The sequence below is a fragment of the Triticum urartu genome, chromosome 4A, assembly GCF_056163025.1.
Source record: "Triticum urartu cultivar PI428250 chromosome 4A, HENAU_Tu73, whole genome shotgun sequence".
NCBI lineage: Eukaryota > Viridiplantae > Streptophyta > Magnoliopsida > Poales > Poaceae > Triticum > Triticum urartu.
The window spans coordinates 84,573,805-84,585,804 of record NC_141876.1 but is presented as its reverse complement, the minus strand read 5'-3'; positions in this window follow the sequence as shown (position 1 = coordinate 84,585,804).

The window sequence follows — 12,000 nt, the reverse complement described above, 5'->3', positions numbered from 1 at the left end:
AAGAAGAAGAAGAAATACTCAAAGTCTTCTTCCAAGTCTTCCTCAAAGTCTTCATCACACAAGAAGAGCTCATCTGGAAAGGCACGTGCGTTTGTTGGCAAGGAAATGGATTCAGAGGAGGAGTCTGCTTCTGAGGAGGCAGAGGTGGAGTCTGAGGAGGAGTCTGATTCAGGCGTCGCAAGTCTGGCTACAGCATACGTTGCCAAGTCCATCTTCAACACTTAAGACAATGACTTCATCACCGACACCGATGCAAATGACAAGGACTACTCCGCTTCTACCTACTGCTTCATGGCACGCGGTGCCAAGGTAAACACACGCACTACTCACTATCAAACATCTAGTGACGATGACTCTGATTGTGGTTCAAAACCCAGCTACAAAACACTTGCTAAAGTTGCAACTGAACAACAGAAAGCTATGGAACATATTCAAAAACTGTTAGACATAAGCGATGATCTGTTAGGTGCTAAAATGACTCGATATGAATCCTTAATTGAAGACATAAAAAATCTTCACGTTAACTATCAGGAACTTGAAATTCGTCATGAAACTCTCTCAACAACTCATGAAAAGCTTTCCTATGATTATCTTCAAAAGAAGCAAGATCTTGAGAAATTGAGAGCGGCTCATGAAGATCTTCAAAAGGAAAATGAGTCACTTCACGCCAAACAGATCAGTTCCACTCAGGAAGGATTTGAACCACCATGTCTTAAATGCATTGAGCGTGATAATGCTACGTCTGTTGCTGAATGTTCTACTACTACTGTTGTTGCAATATCTTCAACTGTTGATGTGGTAACTAACCCCTCTGCTGAGGATACCACCGCTATTGCTGATGAGAATGCTAGGTTGAAGACATTGCTTGAAATAGGGATGTACAAAAGTCTTAAAGGGCATCAGACACTATGTGATGTCCTCAAAAAGCAGATTCTGAACCGAAACCCAAGGAAAGAGGGTGTTGGGTTCGTAAGGAAAATGAATGCTGATGGCTCTTACTGGAAACCTAAGCAGTACCCCAAAACCATGTGGGTTGCTGCAAAGGAACCTTCAGCAGATCCATCCAATCTATCTGGCTTCACTTGTGCTAACCCCATTATCATTGATGAATCCTTTGATGCAAACTATATACTGTTTAAGAATCAGAATGGTGAAGTGTTTGCCAGGTACATTGGTACTAACTGCAGGAATGGACCGCCTATGAAGAAGATCTGGGTTCCGAAAACATTTCTGGAGAATCTTCCTGTCATCATGACACCTCACGTGAAGAAGACAAACCTCAGACCAAAGGCTTCATACGGTCCAAAGGCTTCATACAGACAGAGGACTCACCTGAGTCGCACTAACGCAAATGTTTTGCAGGGAAACCATACTCAGGCATATGAATATGAGAGCGGTTCGTCAAACCGCCATGTTCATAAGACCAAGAACTATCCTGCTTATTCTTATGAGTACTATTGTCCGCCTGCAAGACTGTTTGCTAGGGCTCCAAAGCCAAAATTCTCAGATGTTGCACTTAGACTTATTGCTTCTAAGCCACCCTTGAAGATGTGGGTGGCTAAGAAAGCTTAACTCTCTTTTGCAGGGAAAGGTCTCCAGAAGAAAACCAAAATCATCTGACGCTATTGCTGGGGACCTTAAACATCTTGTAGGGCGCAAGATCAAATGCTCGAATGGTCTCACTATGTACTTCGTTCCTGAATCGCTTGCTACTCTCCCTATTAGTCCTAATCTGGATCTAAGCTTTCATAACCCATTGGTTCGTCAAATGTTTTTGCTTCACAATGCTCTTGGTGAAGCCTATCCCCCTAACTGCACTGTAGGGTACGACACCAGCGTCTTCAGAATGGATTATTGATAGTGGGTGTACAAATCACATGACTGGCAAAAGAAGCCTTCTTATGGACTCAACCTTACGTCCATCCGACAAGAGCCACATCACATTTGCTGACACTGGTAAAAGTAAGTATTTGAAGGGTATCGAAAAGATGATTTGTACGTGGTAGATTTCTCAGCAGGACCATAGCTTGCCATATGTCTTCTAGCAAAAGCTTCAGAATGCTGGCTCTGGCATCGGAGGCTAGGGCATGCTGGCATGAGGAACCTCCACACCCTTGCAAAGAAGAAGCATGTCATAGGCATCGAGAGCGTCAAGTTCAAGAAAGATCACTTATGCGGTGCCTATGAAGCAGGGAAGATGACGAGGGCCAAACATCCCTTGAAGACAATGCTCAGCCTGAAGACATTCCTTCTAACAACGACAATGATCAGCAAGAGCAAAATCTTCGTCCTGTACATCTTCGCGTTGCCAATGAAGTGCAGATTGAAAGAATAATTGATAGCATCAATGCACCCGGTCCACTCACTCGTTCAAGGGCAACTCAGCTAGCAAATTTCTATGGGCACTTCGCATTCGTCTCAATAACAGAACCCAAGAAAGCTGAAGAAGCCTTCATGGAACCTGGATGGATTCAAGCCATGCAAGAAGAGCTTCAACAGTTTGAGCTGAATAATGTATGGGAACTGGTTAAGCGTCCTGATCCACGGAAGCACAATATAATAGGCACCAAATGGATATACCGCAACAAGCAAGATGAGCATGGTCAAGTTGTCAGAAACAAAGCTCGTCTCGTTGCTCAAGGATATACTCAAGTGGAAGGCATTGACTTCGATGAAACATTTGCTCCTGTGGCTAGACTTGAAGCCATACGCATACTGCTGGCCTATGCAAATCATCATAACATACTTCTATGTCAAATGGATGTGAAGAGTGCTTTTCTCAATGGCAAGATTGAATAAGAAGTGTATGTTGCGCAACCGCCTGGCTTTGAAGATCCAAAACATCCTGACATGGTATACAAGCTCAACAAGGCACTGTATGGCCTCAAACAAGCCCCTCGGGCCTGGTATGACACACTCAAATACTTCCTGAAGAGCAAAGGCTTCATACCTGGTTCCCTAGACCCCACTCTCTTCACGAAGACATATGATGGTGAACTGTTTGTGTGCCAAATATATGTGGATGACATTATCTTCGGCTGCACCAATCAGAAGTACAGTGAAGAGTTTGGATATATGATGCAAGAGCAATATCAGATGTCCATGATGGGAGAGCTGAAGTTCTTCCTCGGTCTTCAAATACGACAACAACGCAATGGCATCTTCATATCTCAAGAGAAGTATCTCAAAGATTGCCTGAAGAAGTTTGGTATGCAAGACTGCAAAGGCTTCACGACACCAATGCCAGCCAAACATCATCTGGGTCCCGATGACAATGGTAAAGAGTTTGATCAAAAGGTATACCGCTCCATGATTGGTTCTTTACTTTATCTATGTGCATCTAGGCCAGATATTGTGCTTAGTGTTTGCATGTGTGCTCGATTTCAAGCGACACCAAAGGAGTCGCATCACTTAGCTGTGAAGCGAATTCTTCGATATTTGGCTCACACCCCAACTCTAGGATTATGGTATCCAAAGGGCTCAGAGTTTGATCTGGTTGGATTCTCGGATGCTGATTATGCTGGTGACAAAGTTGATCGCAAGTCTACATCAGGCACATGTCACTTTCTGGGACGATCACTTGTATGTTGGTCTTCAAAGAAGCAGAACTGTGTATCTCTCTCCACTGCTGAATCCGAATACATTGCTGCTGGATCTTGCTGCGCTCAGATTTTGTGGATGAAGCAAACACTCAAGGACTATGGCATTCATCTGAAGCAAGTGCCACTTTACTACGACAACGAAAGCGCCATCAAGATTGCCAACAACCCAGTTCAGCACTCGAAGACAAAGCACATTGAAATTCGTCATCACTTTCTCAGAGATCATGTTGTGAAGGAAGATATTGATATCATACACGTCAACACTGAAGAGCAATTGGCAGATATCTTCACCAAGCCCTTGGATGAGAAGAGATTTTGCAAGTTACGGTGTGAGCTAAATATCCTGAAATCCTCAAATGTCCTATGATCAGGCACACATCCTAACCCTTATGCATATTGATGACTTAGATGTGCAACACACGAAGTAAAGTATATCTTCAATCAATGAAGACATACATTCTAAGTGTGAATACATTAATGTGGAATTTGACTTCGGAGCACCACGATAATTGTGCGCCGTGTCTGGGTCTAATACTTCCTATACGGTGGGTAACGCCACCATCAAACGTTCTATTTTTGAAGTGTTTCACTCATGGCGTTACCTTGCAATGTCTTCACATTTAGTTTGGCTTCGATGTCAACATATCTTCATGATTATCTTCACTATGTTGATTATATAGATATATATATTAGTGTTCTGTCCTCTACAGCATTCACTTATAGCTATGTCTTCGTGTTGAATCTTTTGAACTAAGTGAATGTGATCGGACCCTAACCGCTCTATGCTTTCTATCTCAAATTCTATCTCTCCAAATCATATGCATTCTATTGAAACTGTCGAATATCTTCTCTGCGTCCTTGTCAGCAGAAGATACAGAGACAACCATTAAGTCCGTTTTCAATGCTCATTCCTCCGCATGAAACCCGGAGAAGTAGGAACGACCACCCGACAATCCAGGCGTGCGTGGGACGTGGAACAAACCCCAAAATTCCGCATAATGGCCACGTGTTCCTCAGATGTGAATCACCAGGGGCACCTGGGTAATAACGCAGTGTCGCCCCTGTACCTATAAATACACACTTCACAGCGGTCATTATCTCTTCTTCCACTCTTGCACAAACCCTAGCGCCACCGCTAGCCCTTGACGACGCCGGCGACGAAGCGCTTCGCTGCCGCAACCTCTCCGACGCCGTCCTCACGCCGACCGCGGACATCGTCCTCTCCGCCGTCGCCGTAGGTGTCCTCCGTCGCCAAGTTAGGGCACGGAAGATCGAACTGCTCGGCCTCATCTTCCACTCCGTCTAGCAGTTTTTAGTGTGGTAAATAAAACTTCCTTTTTACAGCACTGTTGATCCTATGGCTTTGTCACTTTCTACTACAAGCAGTTTCTATTCACACAAGTTAGATCTCTCTCATACTGCATCTCATAACATGCCTAGTATATTCACTTATGCTTCACAAAGTAGTTAGATTCCTCACTTGTACTGATCTGTGGATTCGTACAAATATGGAACCAACTCCTTATCTATGAGTGAATGTCTTCGCACGATGAGGTCAATGTCTTCTAAACTGATTTATCTTCAAAATCTTCTGAGAATGCATATGACCTGTTCCCCTTCCCTCGCACCTTAATGCTGTCACAGGTACATGTCCGTGGAAGAATCCTTTGGTTCTCATAGTCTGCATTCATTTGCAGAATTCTTACAGCATCACACAAATTCTCCCGAAGCCAGTTCCTGTTTGTCCAGCAAGCGAAAACCTTTGAAGCCTTTGAACGTGTTGAAGCCTTTCAGTTTAAAGTTTATGGCTTCAGAGAAATCAGCAAGGAAGGGTGGCAGAAAGCGTCATGGAGAAACATCCAGATATCTACCAGATGATCTCTCAGAACTGTACAAGACAGATCCTGAAGAGGATTACAATCAGCGCAAGACCCGAATCCAATGGATTCGAAGATATTGGGCAGAACAATGGTTCAAATACCGATTTGTAACCCAGGAATATGCTAAGAAAAACGCCATCAAGAGACCGTGGGGAGACATCCTATACAAGAATCTTCTACCCAGGTCCAGAGATGAAGCCATTGCACAAGGCTTCTATCCCTGCATGGTCCGTGGGCCACAGCCTGCTGATGCACACCCATCGTCGCTACTATGGTGTCGTGATGACAATCTGTTCAACCGCAACTTCTAGTTTGCCCAGAACTCAGCGAAGCAAAACAAGAAGACATTGGGACTAGACTTCAACCCTGGTCCCTCAGCTCCAAGGGCTGATGGCACACGAGATGCAGAACCCAATGTCATCGGTCCTTTCTACAACCTTGAAGGCCTCATCACCCATGTCTTGGTTCAAGGGACTGCAGTGAATGAGCCTGTAGCTGACGCTAAATCAGATGAAGCGCCTGCAGCACCGAAGACAAAGAAGCTGAAGAAGCCTAAAGCTTCAAAGCCTGCCCCTTCACCAAAGATCTCACGGGCGAAGCCACTAGCAACTGCACCTCCTGAAGACAGTGTGCAGTCCGAAGACTTATCACGCATCTCCAAGCCCCAGAAGGCCAAGATGCCTCTGCCACACACCGGCCAAGAGCTAACAGCTGCTGCCATTCTGCGCAATGATGCCATTGATCTGTCAAGCGATGAAGATCTTGCAGATGACGCTCTTGAGCAACTCATCAAGAGCAAAGAAGAAGCAGAAATCTTCAATGATCTGCCTCTCTTTGATGTAACCATCATCCACAACTTCATTGACGAGTGGTTTGACACGCCAAACATCAGCTTTGAAGATCTGCAACTACCCATTGGCCTCGGTGTCGCCTTCCAAGGCGCCATTGCTTCAGAGCTAGCTGTCGCCCAACGCATTGTTGAACTGAAGCAAAAGATTGACTATGAAAAGGCTCAGTTCAAGAAGCATATGGCCAAGCTCAGTGTGCAAGAAGTGAAGAACTTCAAGATCATGATGCACGAGCTCAAGGAAGCCTTTCTGAAGAAACGTGCAAAAGCTCAGGGTTCGCGTGAGCGCATGAAGGCTCTGGCTGACAGATGTGTGCAAGCCTACAATGAGGCTGAGAAGCGCAAGGCCCTTGGGCATCCTGGCATCGACCCCAGGATGGCCGCAAAGAAGAAGAAGAAACCCGCTACGGCTGAACCCGACGCACCAAGGCAGGAAGCAGATCCCATTGTCTTCCCAACTAGAAGGACTGGCTCGAAGCCAAAAGGTCGGTCAACCGCTTCAGAGCTCAAGAAGATGAGGACTGCTGAGGCTGAAGCCAGGAAGAGGAAACATCCTGAAGCCTCTCCTACTGCCCCCTCCAAGAAGAAGAGGAAGAACAAGAAAGATCGGGCTGCTCCCACAAAGCCTTTGATAGTTGAACCCATTTCTATGGTTTATCCTGACGCTGAACGCCAACTGACAATCCATGAGCCTGCTTCCACAGAGGCTCATGAAGCTGAAGACTTTCCAGCAGCTGATCCCATCGCTGCTGAAGACATTGGTCACCATGACCATGTAGAAGATGGTGCAGTCCTTCCTCAGCTTGAGAACAGCGAACTAATCAGCATTGGTCGTCCATTGACGCCAATTGCACAGGATGCTTCATGGGCGGATCTCCCACAAGAGGAAGAAGACTTTGAGGCCCAGCCAACTCCAACTCCACAGGCGTCGCCTGCGTTGCGCAGGCTTCGCAAAGGTCCAAGGCCTCAAGTCTCTGCTGAAGACATTCCGGCTGCATCAGCCACGGAAGAAGAAGTCCCCCAAGTTGCCACTCCCCTGTCCCACCAAGAAGCAGTTCTCAAGGAGAACGTGCTTGAAAATCTTGCGGCTGCCACAACCACCAATGAAGCTAATGTGGAGCCCTCCCCAACAAAAGCATCAGAAGAAAGCGAAGCCACTGATCCCGCCACTTATGTTCCTGAGTCTGCTGCCGGTCCCCAGTTCGACTATCATGTTGAGCACAGGCCTCAGGTACAGAAGCCAATCCCAAGATTGCCAAGGTTCCCAGGTCCTGCATCAGCACCTGGCTCCTTCAATATCAATGGCTTCAGAGCAGACAACACATTCTTCGATAGCTCCAGGAACCCCTACTCAAGGGAAAGGATATCATCCGATCGGTTCTGGAGCTATCCGCAACGAAGCTATTACTCATGCATTCTTTACAACCAAGGTCGCATCTTCCCACACAAGCGCCTTGACATTGAAGCTATAGCTGGTCTGCCCTGTCTGGAAGAAGCTTTGGATTGCTTCAAGGAAGTTGGACTGCTGCCGTTTGTTACTGACCAAGAGCATTGGAATGAAGAGTTGCTGCTCCAATTCTATGCCACACTTCACATCTGCGGGTACAGCAGAGATCCGAAGACTTGGGTCCTGGAGTGGATGACAGGAAACGTTCATCACGAAGCCAATGCATTTGACATCATTGAGCTCACTGGTTTGCCCACTCCTGGCGATCTCTACGAGCATGGTTGTCAGCTTCATAGTGAAGCTATTGAGAGCATCTTTCAGAAGCCTGAACCTGATATGAGTCAGATGCTCAGTATGATGAAGCCATTGCCCCAAGATGCTGCTTATCCCACGGAGTTCTTCGTTGAAGACCTTGAGTACCTGCCAAGAACTATTTATCATATCATAAGGCAGACTCTCTAGCCCATCAAAGGGCACTCTCCACATGCCAAGCTTGAAGGTGTAATGAAGACTTTGGTCTTCTATATTCTTCATGGAAAATGCTTCAATGCACAGGACTTCTTCATACGCCAAGTTGCTGCATCAGGCTCTGATCTGTTTGGCTTGAAGTTCTATGCCCCATGGGTAATGCGGCTAATCAAACTTCACTCTGCTATCTCATATCAGCCATCTGCTCGCAATCATCGGATTTTTCTGCCTGATGTGGATATCTCTATTGAAGCCATCTATCATGAGCCTGCCAAAGAACCTCTAAGTCTTCAGAATGCAGAGCATCAGAGTTTCTCTCAGAACATTGAAGGAGTTGAAGCAGTCACACGTGTGTATCCTTTGGATGGCACTACACGTGCACCACATCCTGCTTACACTGAAGCCACTGATAGTACAACTGCTCAATGACCCAAGAAGCGCACTCGTGTTCTCAACAACCGAGAGCTTCTTGTGGCTCTTCATCAGAAACAGGATAGGCATCATGACTGGCTGAAGCGTCAGATGCAAAGCCTCTTGGTGGATGTTAATCACATTCGCAATCTTGCCACCAAGAATGCTTTTGTTACCCATGAAACCTCTCGCCGCACATGGAAAGGGCTAACGATGATGTATTCTGAAGATGATCTTCAAGAGGATGGCTTCACTGAGCGATTCAAGTTTGACTCCACACCTCCTCGAAGGGCTGTGCTGCGATGAACTCCCTCCCTTGAAGACTCTGAGTTCTCTTCCTCTGCTGACTGCCAGAGTTATCGAGGATGAAGACGATGCTACTTCACCGCCACCTCCTTCAGCACGCTTCGACTCTGCTCCAAGCTCGTCTGCACCGCCAAACACCACCAACGACCCTGCTGCATCACCTACTCTTCATGGGAACGAGTAGATGCTCTATGTCTTCAAACCTTTTTGGTCCTTACTGACAAAAGGGAGAGAAGCATATGAGTTTGATAGTCTTTAAGCGGGTCCATACGGGCGGGTGCTTTATATTTTGCTTCGTGCTTACAACTCTCGTTTTGCTACATTTGGTTCTTTGAGTTGTAACACTTAAACTCGATGGTCGTTTGCTACTTATCTGCCACCTTGTTTTGCGATGATAAATTCTGCATGTGCGACGATAAATTCCGCACTTAGATCATTCTGCAGACGTCCATTTTCCATTATGCATGTCGCATGTCATTATCTTCATATACTTTCACATGCATAGTAGATTGTCATCATAAGTTGAAGTGGATCTCCATAAGTACAACCTGCCATGTGCATTTGCATTCCAAAAGCAAATTACTTATATGCACATCTTCAGGGGGAGCCCTTGCAACTTATGAAGACAATTCCTTATCCGTTACAAATTCACAGATTATATTCCCCGTTGAAAACTTCAACTAGTTTGTCATCAATCACCAAAAAGGGGGAGATTGTAAGTGCATCTAGTGCCACCCCTAGTTGGTTTTGGAGTATTGACGACAAACCTAGTTGAGGGACTAATGTGTTTGTGAGAATTGCAGGATAACACAGGTAGAAGTCCCTCATTGATTCGGTTTTCCTACCAGAGATGACCCCTAAAAATGTATGAAGACATTGCAGTCAAAGGTGGTATATGAAGATATTCACATTGAAGACTATGACAAGAGAAGACACCACATGAAGCCTATGGAGCTCGAAGACTTAGATCTTTCGTAGTTCTCTTTCTTTTGTGTTGAGTCATAGGAACCACCGTACTGTTAAGTGGGGTCCAAGAGAACCAGTCAGAATGACTGAAGTGATGCCTAACCAAAACCTATGTCTTCGAGTGAAGACTATGAGAGCGAATCTTGTCCAGAGTCAGACAAGTCAGCTTTGCTTGCAGCCCAAGTAAAGTTGTCGTGTGAGATTGAAATCTGACCATTGGAGCACGTGTCAGTTCCTTAGTGACCCAGGGTCATTTCGGACAAATCAGGTCGGGTTGCCAAGTGGCTATAAATAGCCCACCCCCTACAACCATAAACGGTTGGCTGCTCAGATTCAGAGTACGGCTTTTGTCATTTGAGAGCAACCCACCTCGAAGCCTTTGAGAGAGAATTCCTTGCGAGGATAAAGCCCTAACCACCCAGAGCCAAAGAGAACTAGGCATCACTTAAATCTTCTTGTCTGTGTGATCTGAAGACTTATTACACTTGAGGACTGTGCATCCTCCAGCCGGTTAGGCGTCGCATTCTGAGCATCCAAGAGACATTGTGGATTGCCGGTGAACGAAGTCTGTGAAGGTTTGGGAGTCTACCTTGAAGACTTACCAGAGTGATTGGCCGAGGTCTGTGTGACCTTAGCTCAAGGGGAATACGGTGAGGACTGGGTGTCCTGAGCTGCGTGTTCAGGACTGGGTGTCCGGGACTGTGTGTCCTAAGGTTTAAATACCTAGCCGCCCTAACCAGACGTACAGTTGTCACAGCAACTGGAACTGGTCCAATAAATCATTGTCTTCAGCGAGTCACTGGTTTCATCTTCCCTTCCCTTTACTTACTGTTACTCCTTGTGAAGTCATTGTATGTTTGCACTATCTTTTGTCTTCACTGAGTGACTGCGTGTTCTGTATGGCTCCATAATATCTTCCTACCTGATCCTTACTACATTGCTGCTATTAAGTCATTGTGCTTTCACTCTATTGAATACTTGACTATGGCTTGCCTAGTGTAGTCTACCTTCCGCTGCAGGGTAATAGGTTTATTTCTATCGTTTGTCTTCATAACTTCCATGTATTGAAGACTTTCATAAAAATCGCCTATTCACCCCCCCCCCTCTAGTCGATATAACACACTTTCAGTTTCTCCCCTCTACTCTTTTGTAATGGATTGAGTTTTCCCTTTGAAGTGATCGTATCGGATTGAGTCTTGCTACCTCTTGAGCACTGCATTGGTTTTCCCTTGAAGAGGAAAGGGTGATGCAGCAAAGTAGCGTAAGTATTTCCCTCAGTTTTTGAGAACCAAGGTATCAATCCAGTAGGAGGCCACGCACGAGTCTCTAGCACCTACACAAACAAATAAAATCCTCGCAACCAACGCAATAAAGGGGTTGTCAATCCCTTCACGGTCACTTACGAAAGTGATATCTGATAGATATGATAAGATAATTTTTTTGGTATTTTTATGATAAAGATGCAAAGTAAATAAAGCGAAATAAAAACTGCACTAGAAATAGCTTGTTGACGGGAGATTAATATGATGGAAAATAGACCCGGGGGCCATAGGTTTCACTAGTGGCTTCTCTCGAGAGCATAAGTATTACGGTGGGTAAACAAATTATTGTTGAGCAATTGATAGAATTGAGCATAGTTATGAGAATATCTAGGTATGATCGTGCATATAGGCATCACGTCCGAGACAAGTAGACCGACTCCTGCCTGCATCTACTACTATTACTCCACACATCGACCGCTATCCAGCATGCATCTAGAGTATTAAGTTCAAAGGAACAGAGTAACGCTTTAAGTAAGATGACATGATGTAGAGGGATAAACTCATGCAATATGATATAAACCCCATCTTGTTATCCTTGATGGCAATAATACAATACGTGCCTTGCTGCCCCTGTTGTCACTGGGAAAGGACACCGCAAGATTGAACCCAAAGCTAAGCACTTCTCCCATTGCAAGAAAGATCAATCTAGTATGCCAAACCAAACTGATAATTCGAAGAGACTTGCAAAGATAACCAATCATACATAAAAGAATTCAGAGAACATTCAAATATTGTTCATAGATAAACTTGA